Source organism: Eumetopias jubatus, unplaced genomic scaffold (assembly GCF_037043125.1).
Source record: "Eumetopias jubatus isolate StellerSeaLion01/CBP00866 unplaced genomic scaffold, mEumJub1_p1.0 scaffold_12, whole genome shotgun sequence".
Classification (NCBI taxonomy): Eukaryota; Metazoa; Chordata; class Mammalia; order Carnivora; family Otariidae; genus Eumetopias; species Eumetopias jubatus.
Genome location: NW_028274818.1, coordinates 38,934,184 through 38,947,395, shown reverse-complemented (window position 1 = coordinate 38,947,395; position 13,212 = coordinate 38,934,184).

Here is a 13,212-nt window from a genome sequence, read left to right as displayed (position 1 = left end):
ACCTTAACAAAGTCGCCAAGACCAGCTTCCCTTATAATATACAACATAAACTAGATATGGAGCTCATTTTGCTCAGTGCTTTGTGACCTGGAAAACATTTTGTTGGAGCCTTAAAAAAAAATTAGCCCATGTTCATTTTTTTTCCCCCAAATGCGATGATCATCATTTTCTGTTCCTGTAGCCCAGGTGAACAGCAGACAGTGAGCTGGGTCAAAAAAAAAAAAAAAAAAAAAGAAGAAGAAGAAGAAGAAAGAAAGAAAGAAAAGAAAAAAAAAGTGGACTCGCAATTTCCTGACACAGTTAACAGGCCGTTTAAATTCTGTCTTGCTCAACCTTAACATCAGTGTTCAGGGAATCAGAAGGCTAGAAATACAAAAGAAAAATAGATGCTCATCACTCTGGCTGGTATCTGTGCACAAAGTAGCCTGAAGAGCAAACAACAAGAAAGCACTGCTTACTGGCCAGTTAAATAACCCATTCCCCACAAAATGGTTACGAATGCAAAATTTGTCTGAATAGACATTTTCCTCAAGAAAAAAATGATCGTGTTTTGTAGTTAGAAGTGTGGTGTATTTTCTAATAGAGGGAGATCCATCTGGAATCTCCCCGTTGAAAGCAAAAGCAGAAGCAAATGTTACTTGAGCTGAAGTCCTCCCAGACCAAGACGAAAACCTAAAGTTGTTTCTCCCTGTTCCTCCCACGTTATGCTCCCCCGGTTCCTTTCTCCAGGCTGACCTGGGGAAGGGTGTCTCTGGACAAGGACAGCAGCAGGCTATTTGCAAATGTTTTCTTAATTGTGTCCTAGCCATTACCCCATTGTGGAGGCTTTTAAGATAATTTATTAATATTCTCTTTAACCACCGTGGATGAAGCAGTGGGCTGCTGTGGGCTTTTATGATATGTGTGTATGTGTGTGTGATTTTTTTCCCTGAGTTATTTATTTGATAATGATATTAAATATTAGAAACTCTAACAGCTGGTGTGTTTATCCTGACTTGAGTGTATTAACCTCTTTAGCCCTTTTCTCCCGAAGAAGGATTCGGCATCACAGATTTGACTGTCAGCTGTGGCGCTCTGGCGGCCCAGCCGATTGGCATTCTGACAGAATCTAAAGTCCAGAGCAGCAAGTAAACATGGATGACATTGCAGTGAGAGAGGGGGGAAAGAGAGCAGATGATGACTCGAGGCACCTGCAGCTGCTTGCACCCAAATCAAAGTAAAGGCTGAGCTCACTGGAATGGAAAAACACTGAATTTACCAGGACTGAGTTGGCTCTGTGCTAGGTGAGGGAGGAGGGGGCTGGAGGGAGGGCAAGGGAGGGAAGATGGAGCCCTGAGCACTGGCATTTTGCCCATTGACAATACTCAGCTAAAGTACCTTGGGGGAAATCCCTGGGTCCTAAGGCCCTTGTTTCCCATATGGCGGGTGAGGATTGGCAGCCACCAACCCTGGGCTGCAGGGTCAGAGGTTTGGAGGACAGGCCTGGGAAGGCTGAACCTCTGGGTAGAACAAAGGGGACATTCACTTCCAAAACATGGCTCAAGCCCTAGAAATACTTTTACTGGCTCTGTGACCTTCAGCAAGTTATTTACTCCCTCAGCCTCAGTTTCCACATCTGTAACATGGACATAATTATATGTGGTCATGGTCACGGTGAACCATAGCCAAGTGACATTATGGATGGACGAAACACAAATGTACAGAACTAGTAATTTCTTGCCTCTAACCTACAAGAATTTACTTTAGACCCTTCTCCACTGACAGGCCCCAAATTTTAAGACACTGAGGCATTCCAGGCTTCTGTAGCTTACTCTCTTCCTGGTGTCTAAGTTAACAGTGCAAGATCCCATTCTGGAATGCCAAAGCTCCTCACCCATGCCCTGGGCCTGAGTGTACGATGACTTGCAAAGGTAGATAAGTAGCAGTGTTCAGGTTTACAGGAAAGATTTTTTCCTTGGAAGAGACACATTCTCTTCTCGGGCCACCTGCCACCTAGGGCCTTTCAGCACGAGTTTTGTGGGCAACTCAACACTTCTGAGTAAAACTCATGGAAGATTGGTCCAAGCAGGTGGGGCGCAGCATCAGGAGGGATTAGCTAGGGAGACAGGCTGACGTTGCTTTAAAATGGTAGATGAGGTGCTTTCCTTGCTCCAGAAAGACAGAGCTGTTCCTATTTATCAGTGTGTGGCATATAGGGGGGTGCCTGAATTGGTTAATGAAGGAAGGAAGAAATGAGTTGTTGAATTAAAAAAAAGAGTCCATCTCTGCAAGAGAGCCCATGTAAAAAGTACATTTCAGGTAGTCCCCCACTCAAGGCAGGGAGTTTCAGTATGTTGGACAACACTTATGCCTCATCTTAGATCCTCTTGTGCTCACCAGTACCCAAGGCCTCGGACCCCTTCTTGTGATCTAGGTGCCATGCAGGGACCAACGACAGCCTAGTCTGACCAGGCCCCCTGGACCTGCACTGCACGCTTTCACCTTTTCACTGGCGTCGCGGTTGCCACAGTGGGACTCACCGTGGGAACTTCTTGGTGCCATGCATGTGCAGCTGTGAAGTATGGAGCAGTTAATGCCCCGCTGGGTCACGATCTGGTGGATACCTTCCTCTCCCTTCCTTCTGAGGTGGAGTCTCCTGAGACAGCAGTTCATGAGGTCTCCGGGAAATGAGTCCTGAGACGTGGAATGTTCATTTGTACATGGCTCTGAGCAGTAAAGTGTGTGTTAATGCCCCTTATTTAGGTTCTCCCTCCTTCCCTGCCTCGCCCCACTTTTCCCCCACTCCTCATTCCCGGTGATCGTATTCCTTCAGGAGGAAGTACTCTGTAATAAAAACTTTTGCCTTAAATGTAATGGAAGGCTCCTAGGATCTTTTTCCACCCCTTAACTTGGGTACAGGAGGATTGATGTACTCTTGGCACACATTTGCACCATGGATTATAAAGCTAGGCTAAGCAAAAGACAGTTAAAGTAGGTTTGTTGAGTCATCTCCATTTCTATTCAAACCAGGTTCAAATGCCAGATGGGTTTCTAAGCTGTGTTGGCTAGAGGTAGCCGTGAGTGGAAAAGAAAAGGTGTGCAGAAGGATTTGGGCTCCCAGGAGGCTAGATGGATGCTCCTTTTCCCAGCGATCACCACCCTCACGGGGCGCGGGGGTGGGGTGGGGCAAGGAGACGTTAGTGGTCTGTACAGTCTTCTCCCCCTTTGTTAACACCAGACAAGGTGGTCAGTCATGTGAGCATTAAGGTTGTCAACTGTGAATTAATTCTCACAAACATTAATCGAGCACCTATGAATGCTTTGGGGTTGGGTGTTATTCTGGGGAGGCCGGTGGTTGTGGTGAGGATGGATTCATGGAGGTATATGTGTCCTCCAGTTGCTTTTGGCCTGGAGGGAGGCAGGGGAAAGGGCTGGCCGGGCTCAAAGGAGCAAGGCCAGTGATCCCAGAAAGGTGAGTATAGAACAGGTGAAATAAATGGCAAGGGCAAAATAAAAATGTTTACTTCAACTATAGTTAAAAGTAACTAAATATTCCAGTTAAAAGATGACAATATCTTAAGATGCAAACCTGGAAACTGAGGACATCAGGCTTTAGGAATCATTGAAAGCAGCCCTCCACTGTCTCAGAAAGAGGCAATGAAGGAGGCATTCTTTGGTTTGCTCTTTGTGATGAAGAAATCTTGGCTGGAAGTGGGGATGGAATACAGAAGGGGAAGGAGTCTAAGAGGAGGTTTGATTTGGAAGACCTTGAGAGCTTGCTTGGAGGTTCTAGCTGGGGAGTGCAGCTACTCGCATACCCTCAGAGAAAGTCCTAGTCAAATCTGCTCCCTTTTTCCTTCCTTCTACCCTTTTTAAATTCTCCTCCGACCAGGTGCTTGGTGACTCCCAGGAAAGTCAAGTCCAGTCAGCTGAAGAGTTACACAATATTACAATTCAAATTAAAGCTTAATCTTATTATTCTCTTTATTTCCATTTCAACAGGCACCTCTCCTTTCTCTATGGATCGATGCTTACGTCAAAGGAATGGCTTTCTAATAGTGGAATTTCTAGTATTCGGCATGTCATGGGGGATGGTAGTGGGATCATGAAGCTCTTTTCTGCTTTTCTCTTAACCATGCCTCATCAGCAGGCACCTACATGTGAGGTGAGCTCTATGTATACCTCTAAGTCAGGAGTCAGCAAACGATGTCCATGGGCTAAATTGGGCCAATTGCCTGTTTTTGTAAATCAAGTTTCATTGGACCACAGCCACATTCATTTGTTTACATTTTTGTTCATGGCTGCTTTCAGCCCTACAATGGTAGAGTTGAGAATTTGGGACAGAGACTGTATGGCCCACAAAGCCTAAAATATTTACACTCTCTCTGGCCCTTTACAGAGAAGATTGGCCAATCTCAGTTTAAGTTAACATGTAGCTTAGATTCACTGTAGTGTAGAAACCTGGGTATGGTCCAGGCGGAACCTGCTTTTGACCCTGTTGAGGGGTATTTTTCTCTAGAAGTGTGAAGCATGAAAAGAGCCCTATGATCAGATATTTCCAAAAATAATACTAATGCTACCTCAAATTAAAGCCTTTTACTTACTTTAGCTGATCTTAAGACTCACAATAGCCTCAGTCGGTAGATACTTTTGACCCAATTTTAGAGATAGTGACACTGGTGGCTCTGGGGAGTTGCTAACATGCCCTGTGTCTCAGGGCTGGTCTGGGGTAGAGCTGAGATTCAAATTCTGGTCTGAAGGGTATACTCTCAAATGATGAGTATTTACCATATGTTAAGTATCTATTAAATACTAGGTACTATGTTTTGTGACTTCCCCACATTTTCTTATTTTTTTTAAAGATTTTATTTATTTATTTAACAGAGAGAGAGAGAGAGAGAGCAGAAGTAGGGAGGGTGGGAGAAGCAGGCTCCCCGCTGAGCAGGGAGCCCGATGCAGAGCTGGATCCCAGGACCCTGGGATCATGACCTGAGCTGAAGGCAGACGGTCAACCGACAGAGCCACACAGGCGCCCCCCACATTTTCTTATTTAACCTCCAAACCAGCTTCATCAGAGAGGGGAATCTGCAGCACTATTGCATTATATAAAGTCCTCATAGCTTTTATAAAGGGTCCCTCAAACTCATCACTGCCACCACAGCTGTGACCAGTGATGACCCTTCAACAACCCTTTGGCTCTCTGAGGGGAACAAGTGAATTCTGCTCACTTCTGGGGGACTCGTTGCTCTTTTACCTTCTTCCAGGCTGGAGAGCTCAGCCTTCATCCTCCCTCTCCCACACCAGGGCAGCTGGGTTTGTCTTGCGGAGTGGCAGGTGGTAGAGGGACTCTGGGTGTCTAATTGGGAGGCAGGAGTGACAGAACAGACCAAAGCATGGTTTGGCTGAAAAGACCAGAGAAGTCTGGTTTCTCAGCTGCTGGCGTGCTCTGGCTCAGGAAAGGAATCCACACTGGTGTTTCCAGCTTTCCAGCTTCCTGATACGTTGGAGCCACTGGGTCACAGAGAGGCACCACTCTGGGCAACGACACAACCAGCGCGCTGTGTGCTGTGTTTTGCCCTCTCGCCGCTCCAACCCATCCTAACTGCCAGGAGGATTCTATCATCTGTCAGACGACTCCGGTGTTAACTCATTATGCCACCACAGGCACTTTGGACCAGATGTACTATGATGATCTATTGTCTGGGTAGAAAATTCATGCTCATGTGGTAGGTAAGTTGCTAAAACTGCTACCTGCTTCTTCCAAGAACTTCAAGATACCTAGTTCTGCCAAAGGGTCAACCAGAAAAGCAAAGAGCCGGGCTGAGTGATTATGAAAGTCAGCAGTGCGGATTTATTCTTACTTGCTTTCTCCACACACTTTGGTTCTTCCAGTTCCACATTATTTCTCAGTCTGTCTCTGGCAGAAAAGATGAAAGGAGGGATTTGAGAAATGGATATCAAAATAAACATGTTTTCACGGTGGGGATTGCAAACTCTCGTGTGATCTTGCAAACATTTTATTTTTGAGAGGGTGGAAGGGTTGGTTGGAACTCTATCACATATGGGTATAAGTGCAGATGGAATCACTTCTTTGGCCCTATCTGTCTCTCTCAGTCCTGAATTCTAGACCTGCATAAGCAGCTGGCTGTTAAATCTTAACCTGCACGTCTTGCACGTACCTTCAACCAAACAGATGCAAAAGAGCTGCTTGTTTCTCTTGTGTTGGTTTTGGGCCTTATCTGCCACCAAGTCCCCCAAGCTAGCAACTTGGGGGCACCCTGGGTGTTCCCTTTTCCAGCCCACATATCCACCTACACTCGGTGTCCTGGCTTGGGCCCTCACCAGCTCTCCTAGATTGTTACCATAACCTCCCAACATCCCTTCCAGCTTGTGTTAAGCTGTAGACTCCCTGCCAAGGAAAAACACACACACATAAAGATGTCAGTCGAGAAAATGAGTAAATAGGGAGAAGTTTAGTGCCAACGAAGAACTGAAAACGAAGATTCGCCTATGCCTACTGGTAAAACAAACGTTTGAAAACCAGCATATGAAGCAGAAGATTCAGAAGACGTGGAAGTGTAAGACATTGCCCTTTTGGGGCTAGAAAGCATACCAAGTATCAGCCGTGCGGTGCTTCCCTAGAGTCAAGACTGGTGTTTGCTGCAAAAGAGTCATTGCTAAGTTTTCGCAAAGCCCCAAAACAAAGTAAGCCCCAAACAAGAAATAGGCTCTTGAATTTAACAGAGTCTGTTGTCAAACTTCAAAAAATATTGACTGTGACTAAAAAAGGCTATTTTCATTTGACATGTGTCTTTACCTAGCCTTTCATGTTTGGAAAGATAAAGCAGGCTTTGTCTATGCAGCTTCCAGAAAGAATTTTGAAGTTAGGTAACAAATAAATAGTGCCCATGGGGGATGTCCCCCCTCGTTGTCATCCCCATGATTCAGTCTTCCAACATCAGATGCCGTCACTCACCTCTCCAGTTGATTGCATTCACTGTCCTCATAACACCATTCCGATTCCAACAGCAAGTATGGGATGCCCACAGAGCCCTGTCTTGAAGTTGCCCCTGAGTAAAGATGGTGACCGTGAGAGTGGTGTTGAGAGCAGCTGACACACAAGACACGGTATTGAAATGTTGTGCAAAGTGGGCAACAGATGGGAGCTGGGGGGCTGATGGTGTCCCCAGAGAATGTGGGGACCTGCAGTTCCTTCTTCACTGTGGGGTGGGAGGGGGCTCAGACCCAACCCCAGTTTGCCTCTGTCATAGCCTCTCATCTACAGAAAACCTGGCAAGTGGGTGAAGATCTGAGAGGCAAACCAGTGCCTGAGCAGGGGCACCTGTCTGGTGGTAGTAGCCCCCTGTCTTTGGCTACCTTTCCCTCGACCTAGAATTCCTGCTCCCCTCCATCACCAAGCCTTCCTTCCCATAACTCAGGACCCAGAAGACTCCTGTTCACCGTCCATGTTGTCTCAATTCTAGGGCCTCTTCCCTGTTCTAACTGAAGGAGAATTGACCAGAGGCTCCTTGACTTTCCTGCCTCATCCATGCATCTGGCCACTCGGCCGCCTCAAACGCTCTCTTACACGGAAGTTCATTTCTGAGCCTGAGCACCTGCCTAGACCAGCAGCCTCTGCAGGGTTTGTGCTTCTATCCCAAACACCTGGCGTAGTGCTCAGCATCTAGTAAAGGCTTTCCTCTGATATAAATGGATTCTATGGAATATCCCAGGAGCAGGGCACTATGATATTTGTATTTTTCTAGGGAAGAAAGCAAATCTTGAAATTCTGCAGGTTGTCCAGCTTGGTGGATATTTTCACAGCCCGTACTGTGGAAGTTCAGGTTTCTTCTCTGGACAATAACTAAAGCTGCTGCCTACGTGAGCTGTTCAAAGAGATTCTGTCAGGAGATCCAAAACCCAGCATGTTGTCAGTAAACGTGTTAGTCAGAAGGAAAAGGGGACACAATTCCGCTCAGGCTGGTGTAAAGCCTCAGTCGGAAATCTGAAATATCTCTCCTGCCTAGAACAGACAGTGGAGCATTGTGATAATGTTGTTAGGAAAATGGACATTTCTCCAGGACTTCCTGAGCTGACCTCTATACCACAGCATCATTATCTGGTTTGCTCTGTCTTATGATTCTAGAATAGCAAATAAACTAGCTTTTTATCAGAAACCCTGAGATACACTCCAAGGTCCAGTAGAAATAACTGACATCCACATTTGGGATTACTTGTACAGGAGTATTCATCAAGAATTTTCCCTTACAATGGAGACATCAGAGGGCTGAAGAGAGTTGTAATTAATTCACCAGCTACAGAACTACTCTGGCTGTCGTGGCTTATGATGCAAAGTCATTCCAAGTATACTGGATAACGTCTAATAGACCCCATGCCAGTCCAACTCCTCATAAGACCTCAAAAATATGCTCCTTGGTATCTACTTCTTCATGAAATTGAGTTGTGTCTACACACAGGCTCAAAAGGGAAAAGAGACCCTAGAACACCATGGTACTTTTGGGGATGCTTTTCTTAGGTTAACTCAGGAGAGACAGTGGCAAGAAAGGTCTGACTGTGAGCTGAGACAAGGAGGGAGGGCGTGGGAGGCCAGTTCCTCCAGTCCTGGGTCCCTTAGTTCTGTGAGTTCCCCTCTGTGAGCACTTCCAGCATCCCTGATGCCCTTTGTCTTGACTTTCCTTCTAGGTCATAAAAGGAAGAGATGGATTTAGGCATCTTTGTAACCCACATGGCTCCTCACACACAGTACCTGCTCAATTAATGGATCAGAATTCATCAATATCTTATCACCTGGACAATCAACATGCATACGGAACCATAAAAGCTCTCCAGTGAGGTTGCAGTATTATCCATAATGTAACTAAGTGTTCACCATATACCAAACCCTGGGTCTGGGATATGTAAATATATCCCAGGGAGTATAAAAATAAAGAAGATTCAGTGTATGCCTTCTAGGAGCTCAGAGACCAACAAGGCAGTCAGGCAGGTAAATGGATCATTTCAATACGATATTGTCAATTTCAAAAAAAAAGTGGTTAATAGACAAATGCCTATTATGTTCTTAGCACTTGCCTTATCTCCTACAATTATTATCTCCATCTTAGAGTTCACACAAGTTGGGTAGACTGAGACAGGCTCAAATGTGGCAGAACTGGTGAGGCAGTCTGGTGTCGATGTGAGCCCCTCACACACTCCTATGATAGAGGTACAGATGACAAATAGTGATTTCCTTTCCTTCCTACATGACCTAGAGAACTAGGCACACTGTTAGACACTTTGATAAACATTTTCCACTGAATTTCACCAAGCACTCTCTCCATTCTCCCTTTGTTCTGAGCTCCCACGTCAGTCACCAGAATCTATACACCACCTACTTTCACTCCCATCTATGGACTTTTCTACTGGGTATGTCAACAGCTCCCTGATTTTCTTTTCTAAATGTTTTACACCCCTAACTTGGCTGTAAGGTCTTTGAAGACAAGGACCTAGTTTCTATTTCTATTTCTCCTTCAGCACCTGGCACATTGTTGATAGATGGCAAATATTCCATACATTGGCTAGTTGACTGATTATTGCTCTATTTTCCCGTGGCAAAACTAAGCCAAACCCACTCAAGTTCTTTGAAGCACTATTCACAATAGACATGATGTGAAAAAAACTAAGATATCAAGCGACAGATAAAAGGATTTAAAAAATGTGATAGATACATAGAATGGAATATTATTCAGCCCTAAAAAAGAAGGAAATCATGCAATATGTGACAACAAGGAGGAGAGCTGAGGGCATGGTGCTAACTGAATCTAGAGGTCTATTGTACAACATCGTATCTGCAGACAAGACCCTATTGTACACCTACAAAGCTAAAGAGATAGATTTTATGTTAAGTGGTCTTACCACACACACACACACACACACACACACGCTGTCTCTCTCTCTCTCTCAATCTCTTTCTCTCTCTCCTCTCTCACTCATATAATCTCTAATGCCCCTTAAATAAATAATGAACGATAAACTAAATTAAACTAAACCAAACTAAAACTTACCTTGGCCCTATTTCTGTTACTCGTTGCTGTTCCATTTCTTTGTCCCCTCTGCAGGAAACCCTTTAAAGGAGCTTTTTCTCCCAGTTTTATTGAGATATAATTAACATACAATATTGTATTAGATTAAGATGTACAACATAATGATTTGATATATGTGTTTATTATGAAAGGATCACCACAATAAGTTAACATCCATCCCCTCAAATAGTTACATTTTTCTTGTGATAAGAACTTTTAAGATCTACTCTCAGCAGCTTTCAAATGTACAGTAGAGTATTATTAACTATAGCCACCATTCTGTACATTACATCCCCAGAACTTATCTGTCTTATAACTGGAAGTTTATACTTTTTTATCACCTCCACTTCTGACAAACACTAAGCTGTTCTGAGTTTAGCTTTTAGAGATCCCACATATAAGTGAAATCATATGATGCTCATCTTACTCTGATTTATTTCACTTACCGTAATGCTCTCAAGGTCCATCCATATTGTCACAAATGGCAAGATTTCCTCATGTTTTATGGCTGAATAATATTGTATGTGTATGCTACAACTTCTTTATCCATTTATCCATCACTGGGCACTTAGGTTGTTTCCATGGCTTGGCTATTGTAAGTAATGCTGCAATGAACATGGGGATGCAGATATCTCTTTGATATCTGATATCCTTCAGATATTTGCCCAGAAGTGGGATTGTGGGATCATATAGGAATTCTATTTTTAATTTCTTGAGAAATCCTCATGCTGTTTTCCAGAGTGGTTGTGCCAGTTTACATTCCCACATACGCAAGGGATCCGTTTTCTCCCTATCTTTACCAACAACTTATCTCTTGTCTCTTAGATGATAGCCATTCTAACATGTGTGAGGTATATCTCCTTGTGGTTTTGATTTGCATTTCCCTGATGATTAGTGAGGTCAAGTAATTTTTCATGTGCCTGTTGGCCATTTGTATGTCTTCTTTGGAAAAATATCTATTCAGTTCCTCTGACCATTTTTTAAATTGAACTGTTCGGTCTTTTTTACTATTGAGTTGTATGAGTTCTTTATATATTTTGGATATTAACCCCTTATCAGGCATAACATTTGCAAATATTTTCTCCCATTCCATAGGGTACCTTTTCATTTTGTTGATGGTTTCCTTTGCTTCCGGTGGAGAAGCTTTTTAGTTCTATGTGGTCCCACTTACTTTGCTTTTGTTATCAAATCCTAAAGATCATTGCCAGGACAGATGTCAAGGAGCTTATCCCCCCTGTTTTCTTCTAGGATTTTTATCACTTCAGGTCTCATGTTCAAGTCAAATCAAGTTGATTTTGGTGCTAAGGAATGTATTGTTAACAATTCCTCTCTTCTCCTTTTCTCTTAGATCTGATCCAGGTGAGGGGTTGCCTCCATTACTTTTCCAAAACTGCTATTGTCCCAGTCACCAGTGACCTCCACGTTGCTAAAAAGAATGACCAAATCTCAGTCTTCAGACTTCTTGATCTCCCTACAGCACTTGAATCAATTGATTCTGATACGTTCCTCTCCCTGGCTCCAAGAACCCCACATACACCTACTTCTCGAGTTGTTTTCTCTCAGATCTTTTGCTGGTCTTCTCCTCGACCCAACCTCCTAATATTGGAGTGTCCCAAAGTCTTGTTCCCAAGAGTGCCCTTGGTCCAGTTCCCTTCTTCCTTGGTGATCACATCCGGTCTCACGGCATTTAAACATCAGACGTATGCAAATAACCTCCAGATTTATATTTAAAGCTTAGATATCTCCCACCAGGATAACTTCAGACTTACACTCAACATTTCCATTTGGATACCTGTTAATAGATATCTCAGTCTCAACATGCATTAACACAAAATTCGTATTCTCCCCTGCAAAACCTCCCTTCCATCTGAGTTGTGAGGAACTTAGTTCTTTCAGTGCTCAAGCCCAAAACCTCAGGCTACCACCAAATCTATCAGGAAATCTCCAAACTTATATTTGGAAACAGAACACCTCTTACTACCTCCACCTCTGCTCCTTCTATTCTCTCTCTCCTCCTATCCATCTCTCTGATCTACCCTTGCCTTCTATTCTCAATACAGCCACCAGAGTGATCTTTAGAAAATCTAATTCAGATCATGCCACTCCTCTGCTTAAAATTCTCAAGTGGCTTTCCATTTATCTTAAAATAAAAGGCAGAGATCTTACAATGGCCAATAATACCCTATAGGATTTTGGACCCCTTTGACCTTATCCATCACCCAGTATTGGCCACCCACGTGCAGTACACCCTGAGCTAGTCACACCAGCCTCCTTGCTGTTCCTCAGACACCCAGGTAGTCCACCCCCTGGGGCCATTGCTCTTAGCAATTCCTCTGCCTACGAGCTCTAGCTCTGGATACCTGCACAGCTGAGTCCCTCCCCTCCCTGTAGTCTTTACTCAAGTGTCACCTTCTCATAGGTCTCACTCTGACCAGCTGAGAGCACCCCCTACTCTGTTCTCCCAATTTCTTCTACTCAACTGTACTTTGCCTGTTCCATAGCGTTTATCACCTTAGAACATATGATAATTTGCTATTTCTTATTTTTCTTACTGTTTCTTTCTTAATCCTTATTGTTTATCATCCATCTTCTTCCACTGGCATAGAAGCTTCATGAGGGCAAAGATCTGTGTCTGTTTTGTTCACTGAGTCATCCCAAGCTCCTGGCATATAGTAGACACTCAATGAATATTGAATGCTAATAATTCATCAGCCTATCACTCAGGAACCAGGTAGGCAGAGTGAGTGCCAAGAGTGGGTCTTCACAGACCAAGAAACCTAGTGGGTACAGGGTCCCGGGTATAGGAGGGAAGGAGGATTAATCATTTATCCACATGCCCCTCTCCTGGTGGTGGTGTAAACAGAGATTTAACCTGAGTGTCCTTCAAAGCACTGAGCCTTCCCAGGAGAAAATTGTTGACAAAGCACAGGGGGGTGGGAGTTGCTGAGGGTGAGACTTTGATTTGCAGAATTTTAGTTTATTGGGAGAGCATGTTGGGGTCCTTCCCTCCCCGTGGGACTGGTCCCCTTTGTCCTTCCTCTTCCATCCAGGCTTCATAGCTACATCTTGTGATCAATCCCCTTCCCCTGGGGGACAAGGAGGGGCTTGGAGCTCAGCCACCATCAGCAACACAACCCCAATCAATGCTGAGATC